General features: G+C 34.5%; 1 pseudogene; it reads right to left on the reverse strand.

Annotated features, from left to right (window-relative positions):
- Positions 1-13053: 13053 nt before the first annotated feature.
- LOC123249947 overlaps positions 13054-23790 on the reverse strand; it is a 91180-nt pseudogene continuing 80443 nt past the window's right edge.

Raw genomic sequence — 23790 nt, forward strand, 5'->3', positions numbered from 1 at the left:
TGTGGTCTCTCTCCTTGGAACACATATTCCTCCATTTTTTATAAACTAGGGGAATTGCTAAATTTAGCACAGTTATGGTCACAGCATCTGGCCTTTACTTTGTCACTATATCTGGTGTTATCCCTGTTGTTGCTACTATTATTGCTGCTATATCTAGAATTATAGTAGGTACTTCTCCTGTTGTTGTTATTATTGTTATTTTTTCTATTCCCAAAATTTATCTGAGATTTAAACCTACAGTCATGAACAATATGCCCAAGTCTCAAACACAAGAATCAGCACTTCACAGAGTTATCGGTATTGCTGGAGGATTGCCTAGGCCTGCTCTGGCTCCTCTGATTGCTGGACATTAGAGCCATGTTCTTAATTTCCTCAATCTTCTTGGCCTTCTGATTGTCTCTTCAGCTCTGCAATCTCCCTATCCTTTTCTGAGGCCTTTGATTGCTTAGGCTCACTATCCGTAGACTCATGGACATATGCATCAGTCTTTCTTAGTTCTTCAATGGGCATGATCTCTCATTGTGGGCAATGCAACTTGAAATAAGCCTGGATGTGGGGGCAGCTGGGTAGCTCAGTGGATTGAGAGTCAGGCCTAGAGATAGGAGGTCCTAGGTTCAAATCCTGCCTCAGCCACTTCCCAGCTGTGTGACCCTGGGCAAGTCACTTGACCCCCATTGCCCATCCTTACCACTCTTCCACCTATGAGACAATACACCGAAAGTTAAGGGTTTAAAAAAAAATAAGCCTGGATGTGGTTGAGACTGCCCTTTACAAACTGCCTTCTGACATGCTGGATGTTATCACCAGCTGTCATGTCCCTGAAACCTAGGATAGTTTCACCTGCCTCTAAGAGCCTGTCCAGGTAAAGGCTTGGGTGTTCTTCCTTCACCTGCCTTAATTTCTCAAAGGAACCCCATGCATTCGACCATCTTGCATGCACCCTCATCGCTTCTGCTAAATCCTCTCTATACCTTTTTAGAAAAGCTATGTTTGCCTGTGAGGAGAGTTCTAAGACCTGGTGTTGTTCTGGCCTCAAGGCAAGATTGGGGTTGCTTCTTGTCTTGGCTATAAACTTTGCCTTCTCACTGGGGGTGTACAATTCCGATAGGAGCAATTCCACATCCTCAAATGTTGGATTTTAAAGTCTCACAGCCTGTTTATATTCTTTTATATTTTTATGGGGATTTGTATAGAACTGAGGAGACCTCTGTTTCAAGATCTCCAAATCACTCCCTGAGAAAAGTTTGTAGCCCTTAAAGTGTATGATGCCAGAGTCAGGTTGTACCACTGTCCTATCAGTAATGGGAAGGATAGTTACAGGAGCTGCTTCAGCCCCTGCAACCTGTTGTTCTTCAGTGTTCTTATCTGTAGCCTGTTGGGTTATATCACCCCCCTGTTTTTTGGTGTGACTGCACTCTCAGTAATCTCTAGCTGCTTAATTGTCTTTGCATCTAGATCCTTTCCTTCCCTAATTTGCTTGTTTATCTCAGGATCTTCATTTGCTCTACTAATTAGTCCTAAACCAGGTTTGTTATTTCTGTTCTTCCAAAGGTAAATGCCAGAACTTTCCTCAATATCATCAGGGTCCCATAAAAAGTTGGAGCCATGGCTATACTATATATTACTGATAAGAGAGGAAGAGGAGCAAAGGGAAGGGGTTTCAAGGATTTGGATAAGATCTGGGAAGGCCTGAACTGTTAGATAAAAACAGCCCCTCCCCCCCCCAGGGAGTGGCAGACTTTATAACTAGCTTGCCCTCAAGGCCTATAATTATCACTTCTAATATCTAAAATAACTAATTGGTAACAAATGCTATTGCAGGAAAGGTCTACTTCAGCCAAAAAGGCAAACTGCAGAGAAGAACCAAAATGGCTAATGCCACAGGCAACCAGAGTGACCTGCTTACTTCAACCCATAGGAATCAACTGCCCCTAACTGTTTTAAGCTGTCTCCTCACCCAGAGTACTCCAGGGGGGTGTTCCCCTGGAATTTTGGGTGAGGTGTGACCCTGTATCTTGCAGGAATTCCACCCTGCCATTTTCCATGTTGGAATAGATAAGGCAGTCTCTCAGAAATGACTAAATTTAAAATAAAAATTTTTCTTCCCCTAACTTCCCAGAAGCAGATAGTTACTCCCCCCTTTTTTTTACTCAGGCAGAAAAACCTACCCTGCCCACAGCCATTTTGTAATAACCACAAAACATTTTTAATGGCTTTCAAAAAATTGCTAGGAGACATAGTTAAGAATACCCCCTAAATCTTACCACAGGTTAGTTGAAACTTTAAAAGTGTAAAAGAAAAGTGTGTTTGTTTTAGGAATACATTGGAGCATGAAAAATAATTTAGAACTAAGATTTGTCAAATTTCAGTCCAACTTCTTGCAAAAAGTTAACCCCTTTTCTGAGTCAATCTTTTATTTTCTCTTCCTTCATTATTAGTCTTTTTTTTTCCCCACAGATTTCTTTAGTAGCTATGATTTGTAACAATTTTTTATCATTTAGTCAGGTTGAGAAGAAGAGTCTAGTTCATAAATTTATGTTCTATGTTGTCAGAGTATGCAAGAAATACCCAGGATATGTTGTCTGTGTTATTGGTCCATGTTCTATGTTCTATAATGTATCTGTTTGTCTATTTGTTGTCTGTCTGTGATCACAATGGGAGGGTTTGTTGCATTTTGGGAAAAATGAATCTCTCTCTGCCTTTTCCTTTCACTCTAGAAGAATAGAGAAGACAGACAGAGGCCATTTGGGAAATTCAAGAAACAACATTTTTTATGGATCTTTGAATCTTCTAAATTCTAAGATAATTTAATTGGTTACATATAAAGGAAAAATATACAAAATTGTCAAACATCTTTTCTCTTCCCTTCTTGCTGGCCATGAGGGGGAGAGGGTAGAAATGATAAAGACAAGAAAGGGATAATTTGATTCCATGATTACAAGATGGCAACAGAGAACAACAGCAAAAATATACGTTCAGCATTTTTCTCCCCCTTTTTCCTCAGGTAAGCCCCCTTGAAATGGGAGGGAGAACAGATCAGAACTATATATAATTATTTATATATACATATATGTCTCTATATATAACTTTAAAGATTTGCTAAGGATTTGAATAGGTACTGATGGCACAGTGTAAACTCCTTCATTTGTGATAATTGATTACCAATTAAAAAAATAGAATTTCAGCAAAAGTTAAGAATGCAGAAAAACTTATAGTGAAAAATTACCTATAAGGACTTGTAATGTATAATGATTATAGATTTGAATGATTAGACTTACCAAAAATGCTTGTCAAACTGAATTTGAGAATTGCAAAAAAATGAGCATAAAGAATATGAAAATATCAACTTATTAAAGGGTGTGTGTAATATGAATAAGATTTTGCAAAATTATTACTTAAAATTTTGGACATGTGTAGTAAGTTATAAATCTGTGTTATTACTCATTCTTTATGAAGCAATAATTTCACCTTTTTCCCCTATATTATCAATTAATTCTTATTGTTCTGTACTTTTACTTTTTTCTTTTTATAATTAGATTTCTTTCAAGATTTGATGTTATACTAATCAAGAATATCATAAAATGGACAAGAAATGAGTGTAAGAGGGAGGGCAAAAAATCTTTAAAAATATTTTAAATGCCTCTTTCTAATATATAAAAATGCACAGATATTCTAATAATTTGTGATGCAAAAAGAGAGCCATAAACTGAAATACACAGATATTAAATTATTTGTTATACATCTAATCACATAGCAAATTAGTGTCCAAAGACAGATTGAAACTCAGGATTCCCTGCCACCAAGTTTAAGACTCTGTCTATTGTACCAAGAGTCTTTATAGTAGAGAGAAATAAACTGAACACAAAGCATGGTGTAAGTAAAAGAACATATGTGTTGAAGTTAGTAGAGCTGAGTTCAAGTTCCATCTTCCATTTTGCCACAACTAAGAAATAGTTTAACTTCCTTCACTGTCCCCTCATCTGTAAGTGAATCACTGATAATTTTCTATATTTTATCTTTTATAAATTCTCATCTTTTCTTGTCACCTGTAATTTATAATTTTTTTCTTTGAGGGAAGTATTCAAGTAAATTTTAAAATGCTGTTCTGATGTAGAACACTGCAGAATGAAGAAACACTATCTTCCAAAGCATATTCATACTTTTTTTGACACTCATAGTCTCTAAAAGGAAGCTCTAGAGCACCAGTAGGTTAAGTGACTTTCTCAAGCTCAGAAGAGTTTCTTGAAGCACATTTTTCTAGTAATGTGATAAAGTTTCTATCCTCCATATGTGAATATGTCATTTATTAACATCTGTCTTTTGAGGGAAAAGGTTGATAGTCCTACCCATCTCTTCAACTGTCTTCTATTTCCTTTTTTCCATTAAATTATATTTGCCTCATTTCTTTGCAGTACATACAATTAAGTTTTTCCCAGAAAAAAATTTTAGTTAGCTCTGCTGGAGATGATGATAAGAAGAAAATCCAGAAATTTTCTTTTGAAGAAGTGTTTGAGAATTCATGTCTAGAAGATACACATTTTTAAAATCTGGATTTTTTCTTTAGACTATATTAATCTTTTTTTTTAAACCCTTGTACTTCGGTGTATTGTCTCATAGGTGGAAGATTGGTAAGGGTGGGCAATGGGGGTCAAGTGACTTGCCCAGGGTCACACAGCTGGGAAGTGGCTGAGGCCGGGTTTGAACCTAGGACCTCCTGTCTCTAGGCCTGACTCTCACTCCACTGAGCTACCCAGCTGCCCCTATATTAATCTTTTTATGAAAACAAAGAAGTTCAACATATAACCAAAGTAATATATTTTATAAGTATGATCAATGAAGAAATATTAAAATGACTTGAATTTGTACCCTGGTTGTAATATTGATAATCAAGATCTTCTATGTCCTACTTTCACATCTCTTGTTCATCCTCCTGCTCAAATTTACTTACTGATGTTGCCTTTCTATCATGATTTCTATTTTCAGAAATATCTTACTAGTTTTAGAACAGGAAAAAATCTTGGGAGCCACTGAAGAATCTAAGATACATATAAGGCAAGTGACTTGTCCAGGGACCCATACTTGTGACTATCTGGGACATAATTTGAACCCAGGTCTTCCTGACACTAAGTACAGGGCCTCTCACTTCTATGAGGAACTATCTCTTATCTTCCAGAAGACAAATAGCATGAGTTAACAGCTTCACATTCAGGTCATATAATGATTTCTTGATAGAATTAGAGATGCTTAGCTCAGTAAGGAGTTATCTAGGGAGATGATATTATAGCTATCAATTTTATGAAAGGCTGTCATATGGAAGAAGGATTAGTCTTGGTCTGCTTTATCTCAAATGGAAGGAGATGAACAAAAGTAGAGATTGAAAATAATCGCTTTTAGCTTTTTAGAAAAGAAAACATCATCTGCTATGTGATGTCTATTTAGTAGGCAGGTTTCTGTTTAATAGAATTAAAATCAATCAGTGTCTTTATTTCTGATTTCAAGTTTTCTGAAATCTTCATATTAGAAAAGGGATTTTAATAAGAGAAGTACTGAGCAATTGTTATCTATGTCCCTTGAAGATTGAAAGAAAAAATAATTTAGTTGTAATGACTGAGATTACATATTGAAACTTGTAGGAAAAACAACTTCAAGTTTTTAGAAAAAAATACAACACTGACAATGTTTACTTTGAATAAAAAGTGTTTTTTTTTCCCTTAAAAATTTTTAAGGAGAGAAGTGACATTTGTGTCTTTAATTAAAAAAAGACATTATTTATTTATTAATTTAGGGATTTTTGTCCCATTTTTACATGATTCATGATTTTCCCATCCCTCTTCCCTCCCTCCTAACAACCAATTCCACTAGGTTATACATGTATCATTTCAAAACCTATTTCTATATTATTCATATTTGTAGTAGAGTGATCTTTTAACACCAAGATCCTAATCATATCCCCATCAAACCATGTGCTCAATCATATGTTTTCTTTTGCATTTCTACTCCCACAGTTCTTTCTCTAGATGTGGATAATGTTTTTTTTCTCATAAGTTCCCTATGAGAAAATTTGTGCACATTTGTTTGTGCCACAATGTTCTCCTCTTCGGCTCATTTCACTCTGCAACAATTCATGGAGGTCTTTCCAGTTCATCATTCCTTTTATTCCATCACCATCAAATATCACAAATTGTTTAACCATTCCCCAATTGATGGACACCCCCTCATTTTCCAATTTTTTACTACCACAAAGAGCAGGATTATAAAGTTTTGTACACATATTTTTCCCTATTATCTCTTTGTGGTATAAAACCAACAGTGGTAGGGCTGGATCAAAGGGCAGGCATTCTTTTAAAGCCCTTTGCACTTAATTCCAAATTGCCCTCCAGAACAGCTGGATTAATTCACAACTCCAACAGCAGTGTATTAGTGTTCCAATTTTGCCAGATCCCCTCCAAAATTTATCACTTTCCTTTGCTGCCATATTGGCCAATTTGCTAGGTGTGAGGTGGTACCTCAGAGTTGTTTTAATTTGCATTTCTCTAATCAGGAGGGATTTAGGACATTTTTTCATGTGCTTATTGATAGTTTGATTTCTTCGTCTGAAAACTGCTTATTCATATTCTTTAACCATTTGTTGATTGGGGAATGTTTTTTTTTTTTGGTTTGTTTGTTTGTTTTGTTCGCAAATTTGACTTGCTTCCTTATATATCTGGGAAATTAAACCTTTGTCAGAGTTTTGTTATAAAATTTCCCCCAGTTTGTTGCTTTCCTTCTAATTTTGGTCGCATTGGTTTTGTCTGTACAAAAAATTTAATTTAATATAATCAAAATCATTATTTTTTCATTTTGTAATATTCTTTATCTCTTGCTTGATTTTAAATTCCTTACTTTCCCACAGATCTAACTGACCTCTTTAATTTAGTTATTCAGCTGCTTAATAGATGAATTCTAGATCAAGTAATCTCAAAATCTATAACATCAGATTTTGGAACAGATCATGGAACCTCTCAAATTTCACATAAGAGAATCTGGGACAGATTTTTTATGTCTAGCTAGTAAGTCAGAGATTTGTGATCTTATCAAGGAAACAAGTCCTTCCTAGAGTTGTCACCCAAGAAGTAGACACTAAAAGACATGAGTTAAAAATAAATTTGAAAACTGGCAAATTCTAAGATGAAAAAATAAGATAGGATATGTGTAACATGAGCCAATAATTCAAACTGAGTCCAAGATCTAGAACATATATCTCAATAGGTTTCAAGAAGGTGGAAAAAATGAGTTAAAGACATCAGTCATTATAAACACAGAAAAATAGGTAGCCAGTGTTGGGTAAAGATGTTTGTATATCTCTAAATGGATATGCTGGGGTTCAAGGGAAGGAAACTTACTGCTAGCAACTTTTGATGAGATTTTGGTATGATAGGAATAAGCAACTACACAGACCCTTATAGATTCTTAAGATTCAATAGTCCATGTTTTTATATCATTCTAGACATGCTACTTTTCTATACTAAAATCCTCAGTGGATCTCTATACCTCAATGAATGAAGTTCTAGCTCTTCAGATTGACATTTAATATCTTCCATAATCATATACCATCTTTTCTTTCAAACCATATCTCATAGAGAACTTCCCTCTATGTAATTTGTATTATTCTGCAATTCTGACTTTCTATTTGGTTTCTAGTCTTTCTACATTTCATAGGATTTATATTTTTTGATACCTGACTTCTTGGTTTGTTCATGACCACTATGCTTTCTTTGACCTCTGATACTTGTATGTCCCCTTCAGTTTCCTAATGGTCACCTGGATCCAAATTGAGCATAAGTCATTAAGGGTAGTTAGGTGGTATAGTGGATAGAATGTTGGGCCTTTATTTAAGAAGACCTGAGGTTAAATATGGCCTCAAATATTTAAAAACTATGTGACCCTGTCAAGTCACTTGACCATATTTGCCTTATTTACTAAATATCTGGCAAACCAGTCTAGTATATTTACCAAGAAAATGGAGTCATGAAGTATTGAATATGACTGAAAAAAGAGAACATTCATTAAACTTATATAAACTACTTTGTAAGTGCAGTAATCTTTGCTAAGTTCTAGGAAAGAGACAAAGAGAAACAAGAAACAGGGTATATAATCAGTTTATCCACCTTACTTTTGTCTTTGGGTCTTTCATTTCAAGCACAACATTGCTTTTGTTCTCCTCTATCCACCTTCTATCACTACCCATTGTTGCAGCATGTCATGGATATACTTGAAGGTTAACCTGAGTGAATTTATGACATGGCATCATTCTAGTAGTGCCTAATGAAGAATGAAAATACACCTATTTTGCTAGTTTCAAGGAATTTTTATTCACCATTTTAACTAGATTTTTCCTTTGTCTCTTGTATTATTTCTTACTGTCATACATATGATTTATTCACCTGATAAAGGGTAGCTTTGCATATATTAAACACTCACTGAAGTATTAATGATGCTATAGCCAAATCACCCTATGTCCTCTTGTGGTATCCAATTTAAATGAATGATTGGTTTATTTTATCCAGTAGAAGCAAACCATAGGCATTCCAAACAGTTGTCAAATAGTGTTTGATGCAATAGTGATAAAGGTGATGCAGATTTATAGTACTCAAACAACAGGTTTCATATCATTCCTTTTTTGTTAATGTAATGCAAGGTGGCTAACAGAAACTTTTTGCTTCTGTAATTTCAAACGGTCACAAAAAATTAGTTAAACATCTTAGAATCTTCAAAAAATTAGTTAGAACTTAAAACTATAAGTAGAGATGAAGTTCCAATTGTCGGGGCTTTTGCCTTCTGGCTTTCACTGTGGCTGGAGGCTTTTGCTTTGGCTTAACCTGTTGACTTTGGCCTAATTGCTTCGGCCTTGGCCTGTGCTTATTTTGTTTTGGGGAAATTTGGACCTACCTCATTTCTCTGGACCTCTCCCTGATCTCCCATCTCCATCCCTCCCCTTCCCTGAATTTCCTTTGGGTCCTGGGTGTAAGGGAGGGCTTGGTGAGTAGACATTGTGGGTTTAGTTTCTATAGGCTAGTAGAGTATCCTCAAATAAGTTACCCCTGGTTTTAATGATTTGATAGAGACTTTACTTAAAAGGCAGTCAAGGGGCAGCTGGGTAGCTCAGTGGAGTCAGAGTCAGGCCTAGAGACAGGAGGTCCTAGGTTCAAACCCAGCCTCAGCCACTTCCCAGCTGTGTGACCCTGGGCAAGTCACTTGACCCCCATTGCCCACCCTTACCAATCTTCCATCTATGAGACAATACACCAAAGTACAAGGGTTTAAAAAAAAAAAGGCAGTCAAATCTTCCTGACTGGGAGAGCAGGACTCTCTCTATCTAACCTCTCCGCGACCCATCCCCCACCCTCACCCCTCTCCTTAGCAGCAGTTAGAAAACCCTGAACTCCTCCCCCTTCTGACTGGCCCTGGTATGAATAAATCCCCTTGTTACCTATTCAAACCCTCTGGTGAATCATTGTTTTGAAAATTAAGACAAGGGCCAAGAGGAAAGAATCATTTTCTTCTATTTCCTTGAGGGGAGCTGGGGGCATCCATTTTGGCAGGAAGTACCTACCTCAAGACTTCCTCTAACCATCAGTTTGACAGGCAGGGAGGGGCCCTCTCCACTCCTCCCTCAAGAGACTTTAGAAAATAACAAGAGAAACCCTCCAGTCAAGCCTAAATGTTTCTTACTGGCCCTGGTTTCCTCCCTGAATCCTCTGTCTCAAGCCTCTGGGAATAAACCTGTTTAAGCTGCCTCTCCTACATACCCCATTTCCTTATCTCCTATATACCTTCCCAAACCTTCATTCCTCCTCCAATCACCTTATAACCACCTATACCCTCATTATCCTTCCTCACACCCAAATTGCCTTCTAGACCCACTAAGATTACTTTATTTACTTCTTGATAACATTAGCAATACTACATCTCTATAGGAAGGTTTTAATCATAATAAGCATCATTTTACCAATGGAAGAAAATACATACATACAGAAAAAGAGCTTTGCCCTTTCTCTTTACTGCATTTTTTTCTGCTACAATCAAATCATTTGGGTGAAATATTATTTGAACTATGCTTTTCAGAAGTAAAAATCTATGGTATAAGATTTACCACAAATAATCATTGACTGCCTAATCTCTGTTTTAAGGCAAGTAGATCTCTACCTTGTAATTCACTGGGGTTTAGAAGCATGATTCAATCTGGAGCTAGTCAGCTTAGTGAAAGAGATATCAGACTCAGAATATAGAATGTGATGAAGCATGTTTTCCAAAAAGGCTGAACAACTTCATACTTTGTGATAAGTCAGTCTCACTTGCCATTCCTCCTCCCTTCTCTCAATTATGGACACAGATATATATTTTCAAAGCAATTTTTGAAATTATGAGGAAAATATATTAATCCTTATAGCAAATTAACAATATTAGCATAGGATTTTCTTTTGTTCACACTTTAGGAAGTTTAAAGAACATTAGGGTATCTTATGTAAAACTATTTCTCAGCTTTCTGGTATTGGCTTGCCTATTTTGAAGGACTAAAGTGGAGATTTTTATCATAATTCCAAGGCTATATGTTGCCTATTATTAAGGATCCTCTATGTAATTAATTCAGTGCTCCCTCCATTTGTCTCTGATTTATCTTGTGCAAATGAAGTTAATACGGATATGCTTTGTCAGAATAAAACTGTAACACAATAATTAAATATAATTTGTATTGTTAATATTTGGATGAAGGGGAAAAATCAATTCATCCTGAAAGTTTATTGTATTAAAACTACATTTTAAAGGAAGTCATTAAATATTCAATCCTTTTGTCAGAGCTTGATTGACATAAGTTCCTGTCTCATTATTCCTTTAAAGGCATCTACACTATTCTAAACTCTGTAGTTTCAAAGGCCAATGGTGTTAACTATTTATTAGACTGAGACTGTCTCCACACATCTTTGAGGTGAAAGGTTGTATAAGTAATTTCTAGTATAACAAGCCTCTGAGAGAAAAGATGTTATAATTATTGTGCCATTCAGAAGAAATGGATTAGTAAAGCTGATCAATTAGTCAGCATATTTATTAATTAAACTACTCTGAAAACTCACAAATAATGTTTCTGTTAAATGTATTGCCTAGGTTTGCCAATTTCACTCAAATACATTTCCTTCTGTGCTCTCACACCATTACTAGTCTAATATAACTCCTTATTTCTTCACAACAAGACTCTTGTAATTTTATTGGTTGTTCTGCTGCCTTTAGTCTCTTCCCACTCTAATTAATTCATCTTTTGACCACTAAGGTAATTTTCTAAGAGTGCAGGTCCAAATTTCTCACTAATACCTAACAAACTCTGTGACTCCACATTACTTCTAGAATCAAATATCAAACTCTCTGATTGGCATTCAAAGTCTTTTGCATAATAGTTCCTTCTTGTCTTTCTACTTCCTTCCAAATAGAGTGAGAATAAATGGAAATGGAATCAGATTTTACATTATTAAGCTTAAAGATCACTGAAGATGGCAATCACAGCCATGGAATTAAAGTACATTTCCTCCTTGGAAGAAAAGCAATGGGAATTTTGGATAGCATAATAAAAAACAAAGATACCACCTTGTTACAAAAGGTGTATACTGTCACAAAGGTATGGTTCTTTCAGTATCAATGTGTGGCTATGAGAGTTGGATTTGAGGAAAACTGAGCACCATGGAATCAATGCTTTCTAATTATGTTGCTGAAGAAGACTTTTTATAATCTATTGGACAGCAAGGAGACTAACTCAATCAATACTTAAAATAACTCTGACTATTTGCTGGAAGGTCAAATATTGAAGCTATAGCTTAAATACTTTGGCAACAAAATGAGAAGACAAGTCTCATTGCAACGTCCCTCATGTTGAGAAAGTTTGAAGATACATGTTAAAAGGAGACACAAAGAATAGGATGGATAGATAGTATCAGGGAGGCAATGAATATGAGCTTGGACAGACTTTAATATATGGTGAAAGATAGAAAGGCTTAGTATATTAATATCCATTCAGTCAAAAAGAGTTGGACATGACTGAATGTCTGAAAAACAACAACTAAGTTGAAACAGAATATTCTAAGGGTTTATATCTGTGCTGCTTTAGTATCTCACTTTCCTTGTTCATCTTGATTTTGAGAATGGTTCTGACTTTTCATCAGATATAAAATCTGATTCGAATTAGAGGTAACTGCATGGTTATACATTTTACCTTAACTTAAAGCTCCATTATATTATCTGGTTCTAATCTCTTTTATAACCTTGCTCACCCCTGTCTTGTGTCCTTATTCTATCTTATTCCTCTGCCCACCTGCATGAAACCATAACTAGAAATGTCTGCCTCCTAGATCTCTAAACTCAGGGCTAACTCTCATTCTTGATGAAATATTTACATTTCTCAAAAAATGTGTTCACTTTGAGTCAGAAGAATGTCTTTTGGGGGCAGCTGGGTGGGTCAGTGGATTGAAAGCCAGGCCTAGAGATGGGTGGTCCTAGGTTCAAATTTGACATCAGACACTTCCTAGCTGTGTGACCCTGGGCAAGTCACTTGACCCCCATTGCCTAACCCTTACCACTCTTCTTCTGTCTTGGAGCCAATTGCTCCAAGACAGAATGAGGACACAAGACAGGGGTGAGCAAGGTTATAAAAGAGATTAGAACCAGATAATATAATGGAGCTTTAAGTTAAGATAAAATGTATATAACCATGCAATACTAAGTATTGGCTCCAAGACAGAAGGTAGGGGTTTAAAAAAAAGAAGAATGTCTCTTCTAGTGACATTCCAGAACAATATTTATTGATACCCTATAAAGCAGCTGTATAAAGGATATCATTAAAGAAATATGTGATAGGATAAAAACATCACTGACTATGCCTTGAGAGCAAGGAATAACCAAAGAACAGCAGATACTCCTTTGAAATTCAGACAATGTCTAAAAAGCCCAACCAAGTTCTCCATTATATGGAACAAACACATTCAGGCAGGATTTTTTAAATGGTTGATTATTTTATTGAGACATATACATTTACTTGTCTTCTGGCTTGTTGAAGTAGTAGTTTAGACAACACTTGTCAAAATAATGTCTGTCAAAATGTCAAGCCACAAAAGCTCCAGTACTCTATTCATCAGAAGGTCACTCTCTTTGAAAGTGGGTAATCTTGCCATTCTCATGAACCTGTAAGTACTTCAGAGTAGCAAGCTTAGCATTCTCTTATGCTTCTTCTTTTTAGGAGTATATAAGACATCTTTCTCTTCTTGGCACCACCCCAAAGCCTCAGAACAAGTTGAAGTGTAGATTCCTCCTGAATGTTGTAGTCAGATAAATTATACTGATCTTTCAGTTGAGCAACCGTCTGCAAAAATAATTTTTTGTTGATCAGGAAAAAAAATACTTTCCTTATCTTGTATCTTGACCTTGACGTTTTCAAAATGTCAGATGGTTTGACCTCAAGGATGATAGTATTCCACTGATGGTGGATCCAAAAGAATTGTGGGAAAATAGGTAGAAGAATTCAATGGGATAGTCAAGCATTGAAATCTTAGGTTCTGAACCATTGCAAAAAATACTAACATGGATAAGTTATATTGGAGTAATATAAGAGGAGGGTAAAGAGTGACTCAAAAAGTGTGTTATAGAAAAAAGTTTTGGATCTACTTCTAAAAATAATTGAGGCAGCTAGGTGCCATGACGAAGTCAGGAAATCCAAAATTTGTAATCTGTTTCAGACATTACTAGTTAACTGTATGACCCAAGGCAGATTACTTAACCTCTCTGTGCCTCCATTTCTTTGTGTAGAAAATTAGAATGACTAATAGCAGCTACTTCACAAGTTTATTATGAGGCTCAGCTTATATATGTCAAATGTGTCAAAAAATTGAAGTCCCATCTTAATTGTAGCTATTTTTAAAATTTTTATACATCATCTCCCTTCTTTCTTTTTCTCTTCCCATTCTGCTATCACAAGAGCCATCAACTATTTAAAAACCAAAAAAACATTGAGTTCTCTAAGCAGCTGAAAATGTTCTTGAAGAGAAATGCAATCCAACCATTTCAGGGGGCGGGGGGAACACAGAACCATTAACATTGAGGAAACAAAAGAGAAACCATCCTGAATTAATATATTATGGAAGAAATAGTAATTATTTGATCCATAGGTTCCCAGCGCCTCACAGCTCTAATGTCTTTTGGAACTGCTACATGCTGTGAACAGTACATACAGAAGAGAATACCAAATGAGGCTGTGTCAAGGGCTTAGGGGTTTGAGGAGAAAAAAAAAGAGTTTCTGTAGCATTTAAAAATTATTCAGTCAAGTATTTTGTTTCCAAGGTCCAGAAATAAGCTTGAGTCTGTGGTTTTTTTCTGAATATATCATGTATATTAGGGGGAAAATATGGAGAGACCCAAATATATCAGTCACAATTCAATGAATTTCTTTAAATGGGGACTGAAAGAAATGGCTGGATAATTCTTGAGTAACTGTTGTCATGGGAGGTAAACAAGATTTCAGTCCCCTAAGCACCTGTAATATGTCTTTAAAGACATATTAGCTCCTTTCACAGAGCAGGGGAATCCCTTTGAGTCATTTCCTCTTCATCTATCCTTTAAAATTTTTCTTTAAAATTTTATATTTGCTCAGCTGCAAATCAATCACATAGGTTTTTCTAATATTTGAGAGAAACAGATGACACAATGAGCACATCACAGTCAATGTCCTTGGGCATATTTCATGGATTTTTTCAGATCATGTTCTGGTCTTTGTGACAGAAAATCATTCTGATTTTAACGTATTAGAGCTCAGGAAACCATAATGATAAGTGCCCAGCTAGTTCATTAAATCCACCAGATAGAGAAGAGCTAATACTTTCCTGTATACTCTCAGGAATAAAGAGCTAGGTTAAGTCAAAACCCTCTAACTGTCTTTAACAGGAAAGAAAAATAATGTACTTGATGAGCTTTGTGGGAAATATTGCTTAATTTGTTTTCTTATGAAAAAGACAACTTAAAGGTTAATTTGCACAAGAATGATAGATTGGTTGCTTGATTTTAGATGTTTTCAGAGGGCTGTCATTAATATAATTCCTTATCTTCAGCATCCTAGGTAATAAAAGCCTGGCTTATAATTATCATTAAATTAGAAGTACAAACCTAATCTCCCTTTGCCTATACAGTTTCAGACTGACCATTCTTTCAAGCCATCTCTGTCCACTCAAGTTCATATTGATAGCTTCCTTATTTTTTATTTTTTCCAATAAAATGTAATAACAATTTATAAAATTATTTTTAAAATTTTTAATTCAATCCAAATTCTTACTCTTTCTCCCTCACCTGTTCTATGATTGATAATGCAACAAATGTGATATAGATAAAATATGTACAGTCATGCAAATTATCTATATAACAGTTATATGAAAAAAAACAGACCATTTAAAAAGTAATGTGCTTCAATCTTCTTTCAGATTTCATAGTTCTTTCTCATGAAGTATATTAAATTTTATATCATAACTCCAAGAATGATCAGGGAATTTTGCATTATATATAGTTATCTTTCAAAGTTGATCATTATACAGTGTTGTTAAGATGTACAATGTTCTCCTGGTTCTGCTCACTTCACTTTGTATCAGTCCATGTAAAATTTTCCAGGTTTCTCTGAAAACATCCTGCTAAAAATTTCTTAACACATAAAAGTGTAAATAAGGAAGAAGATTTTGCAATAAGATCAGGATACCTATTATCATCACTACGATTCAATATTGTACTAGAAATTCTAACTACACCAAGAAGAGAAGAAAAATGAATAGAATAGAAAATGTAGAAACAAAACTGTCATTCTTTGAAGATGATATAATATTCTTGAGGAATCTGAATCAACTAATAAAACTAGTTTAATTAGCATATATTATTTATATGTTATAATATAACATAATAATTAACAAATTCATTTTTTCTTGTGCTCATTTTTTTCTTTTCCTTGGTTATTTAATATTTTATTCCATTTTAATTAAGTACTCTTTGCATTGAATCAATGTCTTATTTGAAAATGTTAAGCATAAACTACATTGGCAAGGAGCTCTTAGGTGTAGAAAAGAAAAGGTATATCTTCATCCTCAGAAGGAACAAAGTGCCTTAGTCATGCAGGGACTTAAGGGGCCAAGCTATATCAGGCATTTTAATTTTCTGAACTTTGCTACCATGCTACAGAAAGCTTTTCTTTTCTTGTTTGCACCTGGATTATTCTTTGATTTAATCAACTTAATGCAGAGTTGAGGTAAGCTGCCTAATATATAAATGAGGAAACTGAGTCCAGGAAAAGGAAGACTTTCTTTTTACCCCCAAAGGACACATAGTGGCACTCAACCCTAGAATTTAGGTCTTTTGATTCTCATTCAGTACTCTGCATCGTATGCTATTAGGTTAAGTCACCTAGCAGAAATATTTCTTGGGCCAGGAAAAGATGGATAGTTTATTGTTGATATTGATGATGATGTTGATGATGTTTGTTGTGTTGATGATGATGGTGACAATTACGTTGTTGTTGGTAATGATGTTGATGATGATGTTGTTGATGATGTTGGTGAAGTAGTTGATGATGTTGTTGATGTAGATAGTGTTGATGTTGATTATGATGTTGATGATGTTGTTGATGACAATGATGTTGATGTTGTTGATGATGATGATGTTGATGTTTATGATGATTATGATGATGTTGATGCTGATGATTATGATGCTATTGTGTTGATAATGATGATGAGGATGATATTGCTGCTGCTGATGATGTTGATGTTGATGATGACTTCAGTGATGTCTTTGATGACATTGATGCTGCTGATGTTGATAATGATGATGCTGATGCTGATGATTGAATTTGGATTTCAAGGTTTTCCTTCCATTTCAACCTTTCTAACCCTTCCCACTATAAAGATTAAAATTTTCTTGGAGACTGTCTCCAACCTCTTTCACCCTTCTATTGTATTGGTCTTCTCTCTCCCTCCCCCCTGCACATTTTTATGCAATATATATTTACCCCATTTTATCTCTTTCCCATTTCTCTTAGTGTTATCCTATTTTTTTACTCCTAGTTTTTTTGACATATTGTCTTATATAGTTTGTCACTGTACTGTCTAAATACACTTCTTCTAGTTACCCTGATGAAAATAACATTTTAGAGTTACCAATATCATCTTGTCTAATAGGAATACAAATGATTTGAACTTACTGGGCCCCTTAATTTTTTTCCCCCTTTCTTAATTACCTTTTAGTGGTTCTCTTGAGTTCTGTGTTTAGGCATCAAATTTTCTGTTTAAGTCAGGCCTTTTCTTTAGGGATGCTTGGAAGTATTCTATTTTATTCAATGACCATACTTTTCCCTGCAAGAGTACAGTCAATTTTGTTATGTAGTTGATTCTGGGTTGTACACCCATTTCCCTTGCTTTCTGGAATATCTTATTCCATGCCTTCTGGTCCTTCAGTGTGGCTACAGCCAGGTCCTGTGTCATCCAAACTGTGGTTTCATATGAATGTTTTCTTCTTAGCTGTTTGTAGTATCTTTTCCTTGGTCTGGTAGTTCTTGAATTTGGCTATAACATTCCTGGAAATTGTCATTAGGGGATGAAATGTAGGAGGTGATCTGTGGATTCTTTCAATCTCCACTTTTCCCTCTTGTTCAAGAATATCAGGGCAGTTTTCTTGGATAATTTCCTCTAGAATGATGTCCAGGCTTTTTCTTTTGTCATGATTTTCCAGTAGTTCAATAATTCTTAAATTGTCTCTTCTGCATCTATTTTCTAGGTCTGTAGTTTTATTAATGAAGTATTTCATATTTTCCTGATTTTTTTATTCTTTTGATTTTGTTTTATATACTCTTGCCACCTTGTAAAGTTATTTGCTTCTAGTTGTTGGATTCTAATTTTTAAAGACTAAATTTCATCCCTGGCTTTTTGATCATCCTTCTACTTCTGGTCTATTTTCTTTGTAGATCATCTTTCACTTTCTTTGCCTTGTTTTCAAGCTGGTCAATTTTGGCTTCCAAGACACTATTTTCTTCTTTTAGTTCATTTGCCTCTATTTCCAGATAACTTATTTTGCTGTTTAAGTTCTTTTCCCAATTGTCGTCAGCCTCTCTTAATTGTTTTTTGAATTGTGTTTTGAATTCTTCCAAAGCCTGAATCCAGTTTCTGCATTTTTGCTTGGTGTTACTTGGTCCCCTCCTCTTTCATTTGCTCTTTGTTCATTATATGGATAAAAGCTGTTGATTTTAATTTCTTTTTTCTTTTTCTGTTGTCTACTCATATTTTTTTCCTTCTTTCTCCCCTGTCATTGGATGTAATCTTGCTCCTCTTATTATTTGCTGAATCTGTGGGTCTGTGCTCTTCTGTCCTGAAGGGGCTTCTTCTCTGCTCTGCTGATTGACTAGATTAGGCTGATGGAGTATTAATGAGCCCTGAGGTCAGATCTTCCCCAGCTGGCAGAAAAAGCTGAAGGTGTAGGTGAAGGTGCAGAGTCTGAAGGGAGCTGTGCTCCCCGCCCTGTTATCAAGGAATTCTTTCCCTATTGTAGCCTTCACCTTGGTATCCCAGTCAGCAGGATTCTTCTGGCAGCTTTCAGTGATGTCAGAGGGGGAAGGGAGTTGGAGATTCTAATTAACAACTTTATAAAAGTTCCATATAACTTTATATATAACATATAACCATAACAACATATAAAAGTTCCACAACCCACAAAATCACATAACATCCCTACACATTACCAATAAAACCTAACTTTAAAAGACAGAAACAGAAATTCCATTTAAAATATCTGGAGGCAGTATAAAATATTTGGATAGCAACCTGAAGACAAATCCAGAAACTATATAAACACATGTACAAAAATATTTTTACACAAATAAAATTAAATCTGAACAATTTGAAAACTATTGATTGCTAAAAGGTAAGTAGTTTAATCTCTATTGAATCACTTAAGTTTTCTCTTTTTTACCTTTTTTAGTTTCCCTATAGTATTATATTGGAAAATAAAATTTTTCTCTTGAGCTCTACTTTTTTCATTGAGAATGCTTGTGACTCCTTCATTTTATTAAATCTCATTTTCCTCTGAAGGATTATAGTCAGTTTTCTTGGGTTGATGATTCTTGGTTGTAATACCATCTCCTTTGCCCCAGAATATCATATTCTAAGTTCTCTCCTCCTTTAATTAGACACTACTAGATCTTATGCAATCCTATCTGTGGCTCCACAATATTTGAATTATTTCTGGATCTTGTATTCCTCCTAGATCTGAGAACTCTGGAATTTGGTTATAATATTGCTTGGGGTTTTCATTTTGGGGAACTCTTTTAGGAGGTGATAAATTGATTCTTTGATTCATATTTTTTTCTCTATGGTTCTGGAATATCAATGCAATTTTCCTTAAAAATGTCTGGACATGTTTTTGGCTCTTTTTACAATCATGGCTTTCAAGTAATCTGGTAATTCTTTAATTATCTGTGCTTGATCTATTTTCCATGTCTGTGTTTTTCTTATATTTCAATTTTTCTTCTTTTTTCATTATTTTAATTTTCTTTTTTAATCTCTCATGGGCAGTTTCCACTCATACTATTTTTGAATGTCTTTTTCCTTTAACCAATTTTACTTTTTAAGGAATTGTTTTCTTTAGTAACTTAATGTACATCATCTGCCACTTCATTTGCTTTCTTTACCAACTGTTGACTCTTTTTTCATTATTTCCTTACACTACTCTCATTTCTTTCCTCAATTTTTCTTCTTCCTCTCTCATTTGTTTCTTTTTTAATCTTTCTTGAGATCTTTCATGAGTTTTTTTGGTTCTGACTCCAATTTTTCTCTTCCTTTTTTCTTGGTGACTAACATATAGCTTTTTGTTATCCTGTTATCCTCTTTGGAGTTTATTTTGTGATCTTCCTTGTCACCATAGTAACTTTGCAGGTTTTAAAATATATATATATAACTCTGAAGTGTGGAGTTACACTTATCATAGCATACTATTAGCAAATGGAATGAAAGGCAACCAACCATAGCACTGTGTTCTATATCCTGAGTTCTGATTAGCTCAGTGACTGTAGGTTAATACAGGTATGGAAAAGGTTTATAGGAGAGTGGGAAGGTTTTATAAAGTCTTAAAATATATATATAATAAAATAAATATAACACTGCTACTTTGCAAATTTTTAGCTATTGCGAGGGTCTCTGGAACATTACTCCAGTGATAGGTGAGGGATCACTGTTTTTTGAAGTTGTTTGAATGGGAATCTTAGAGAACTCAGGCAAATTCTTGACTTACTCTGCCATCCTAACCGCCTCCATGACTTCTTCCTTCTCTGAAGTCCATAGGATCTTGTTATCTGGAACAGTACTTTTATTTTATATTTAAAATATAGGACAGTATATGATTACCTGTTTCCTTGGAATATGTTTATTCTTCCATTTGGATTTTAAGCTTCTAACGAGCAAGTAATTAATTAGTTTAGTAACAAAACTCAACACAGCAATGAACACATAGTTGACATTTCACACACACTTGCAAAATTGTGTACAGTTTACTTGGCACAATCACTTTGTCAGAGGAATAAATAAATTTCAGGTACTTTATTAGTGGTGACATACTCATATAGAATCAGATCCCTATAGGTTACAAGTTGACTTGGAAAACCACAAATGAACATTATTTCATTTGGCATCTTTTATTTATTTTTGTTAAACATTCACAACTATATTTTAATATTGGTCAGGACACTGGAGCTCTGAGTTTGATGTCTCTGTTTAAGATGACTGTTAAATGCTGTGTAATAGAAAAATGATGGTTTTTAATAATGGTTTAGCTTAGTCATCTATTCATTATTTGAACCTTAATACATCTTTAAACACTTTAAGCCTCAAATTCCTCATCTTACAGTTTTTTTTTTGCTTATCTTATATGGTTGTTGTAAGGTTGAAATATTTCCAAATTTATAAAATTCTTGGAAAAACTTAGAGGAATATTGGAATATCAGCTGTTACATTTATTATCAATAATTGATGATTCTATATGGAATGTTTTTATACAAATATTAGCTCTTGACTCAACAGAATTGTGAGGTAGATAGTATACAACATGTAATTGTATTATATATATATGTATATATATATATATATATATATATGTTATCTATCTATTCCATTTTACAGATGAACAAATGGAGGTTAGAGCCATTACGTGGCTTTTCTAATATCATGCAATTAGTCAAAGAGCTACTCAGGCTTACTAGAGAGACTTAGGTTAAAATCAGAGTTGAGATCTACTAAATATGTGACCCTTAAGCAAGCCACTTAACTTCTTTGTAGCACTTTCTTCATCTATAAAATAGTTAATGACAGTTACACTATTAACTTATAAGAATGTTGAGAGGAAAGTTCTAGTAAACTGGCTCTTTCCATGTTACCTATAAATATCTCCATGTCTTTCTCATCCTTAAAAAAATCAAACAACAAAAAATAACTTTACTTAATCCAAACTGCTCTCCCATGATATTATTATCCTATATTTTTCCNGTATACAACATGTAATTGTATTATATATATATGTATATATATATATATATATGTTATCTATCTATTCCATTTTACAGATGAACAAATGGAGGTTAGAGCCATTACGTGGCTTTTCTAATATCATGCAATTAGTCAAAGAGCTACTCAGGCTTACTAGAGAGACTTAGGTTAAAATCAGAGTTGAGATCTACTAAATATGTGACCCTTAAGCAAGCCACTTAACTTCTTTGTAGCACTTTCTTCATCTATAAAATAGTTAATGACAGTTACACTATTAACTTATAAGAATGTTGAGAGGAAAGTTCTAGTAAACTGGCTCTTTCCATGTTACCTATAAATATCTCCATGTCTTTCTCATCCTTAAAAAAATCAAACAACAAAAAATAACTTTACTTAATCCAAACTGCTCTCCCATGATATTATTATCCTATATTTTTCCTAACTTTCATGACTGAACTACTTGAGCAAACTGTTTGCAATTATTACCTCCACTTCCTCTCTTCTTTACTATATAAACCCTGTATAATCTAGCTTTTAATATAATTATTAAAACTACCCTCTCCAAATTACAAGTCATCTCCTAATTGCCAATGTTAATAACCTTTTCTCACTCATGATCCTCTTTTCTGTCTGTAGCTTTTGGTAATGTTTGTTACCTTTCTTTCTGAAATCTCTAAGTTTTTATGACAATATTTTCTCATAGTCTTCTTCCTGTCAGTCTAGAACTTGACATTCTCATTTGCTCCAATTGGTTCAATGGCAATTTCTATGCAGATGATTCCCAGATCTATAAATCTAGGAACTGTCTTTCTGCTGAGTTACTGTCACTCATCTTCAGCTGCCTCTTGTACATTTTAAAGTGAATTCCCATAGGCATCTCAAAGTCAGCACGTCTAAAACAGAACTTATTGAATTTCTACCACAACTCTCCTTTCTTTGAACTTACCTATTACTATCAAGGATACCTGAAAATTTCTAGTTACTGAAAACTTTAGTCCTCATTATCATGAATAAATTCCTTACTCACAACATGCATATGATTACCATATCTTTTCATTGCTACCTTTATAACATCTCTCATTTATATTCTCTTCTCTCCAGTCATACAGCCACTGCTTTTGGTCAATTTCTAATCACCTTTTTGCTGGATTATTGACCTAGTCTTCTCACTAGACTCTCTGATTCAAGGCTTTCTCCACTGTTGTCATTCCTCCATTCAGCTGCCAAGGCGATTTCTTAAGCATATCTGACTGTGTCTAGACTGCATCCCAGCCATATTCTCCAGTTTCACACTCAATGAACTCTACGGGCTCTAGGAACAAAATATTAAATTCCTTTGTTTGATTCAAAGTTCTTCATAACCTGGCCTTTTCCCACCTTTCTCAATTTTTTACCCTTTACTCCTTTCCCTTCATTCTACCACCCAGATAAACTAGGCTATTTGTTTCTCTTTTAATATGATCCTCCATTTTTGTTATGCCTGAATTTGCCCTGACTAACCACCAAACCTGAAATGTCCTGCCTTGCTACCTCCAGCATTTCTCCTGTATTCTTTCAATACATTTCAGATCCCATATTCTATAGGAGACCTTTCCAAGGACGCTCAATAGTCAATGCCTTCCCTTTTCAGATTACTTGTACCTACCCTCTATCTATCATGTATGTGCAAAGTTAGTTTCTTGTTCTTTACCACATTAATCTGTGTATTCATTGAAGCTAGGTATAGTCTTTGCCTTTTGTTGAATCTGTCAAACACCATGATTTGTATCTAGTGAGTGTTAAACAAATGATTATTGACAGTCTGATTCACAGATATAAATTATAAACCATCTTAAGTGGGATCCATTATTAAGTAACAGAGTATAGATTTGAAACCAGATCTTCTGAAACTTGGTCTGCTGCACTATAGCTTATTAGTTCAGCATACCTATCAGGCACTAAGTTACTACAAAGAATAACAGTTCAATATCAATTTTCACAGTTATGATTATTTTTGAAGAACTGATTTTGTTCACAGTGTTCAAATTAGTTATGACCTATAAAATTGGAGAACTTTAAAAAGTATTCCTAATCTAGCCATTAGTAGTATAAGGTGATATAAATAAGGTTTTGAATTGTTTTATTTTTGTCTTAAAATATCCATCATCTAGTAAAATGAATGGCACCTACTCCTTGGTATCGAATGCATAATGAATTGAAAAAAAGAATCAAAAAATTTGAGTTG

Source organism: Gracilinanus agilis, chromosome 5 (genome assembly GCF_016433145.1).
Source record: "Gracilinanus agilis isolate LMUSP501 chromosome 5, AgileGrace, whole genome shotgun sequence".
NCBI classification, from domain to species: domain Eukaryota; kingdom Metazoa; phylum Chordata; class Mammalia; order Didelphimorphia; family Didelphidae; genus Gracilinanus; species Gracilinanus agilis.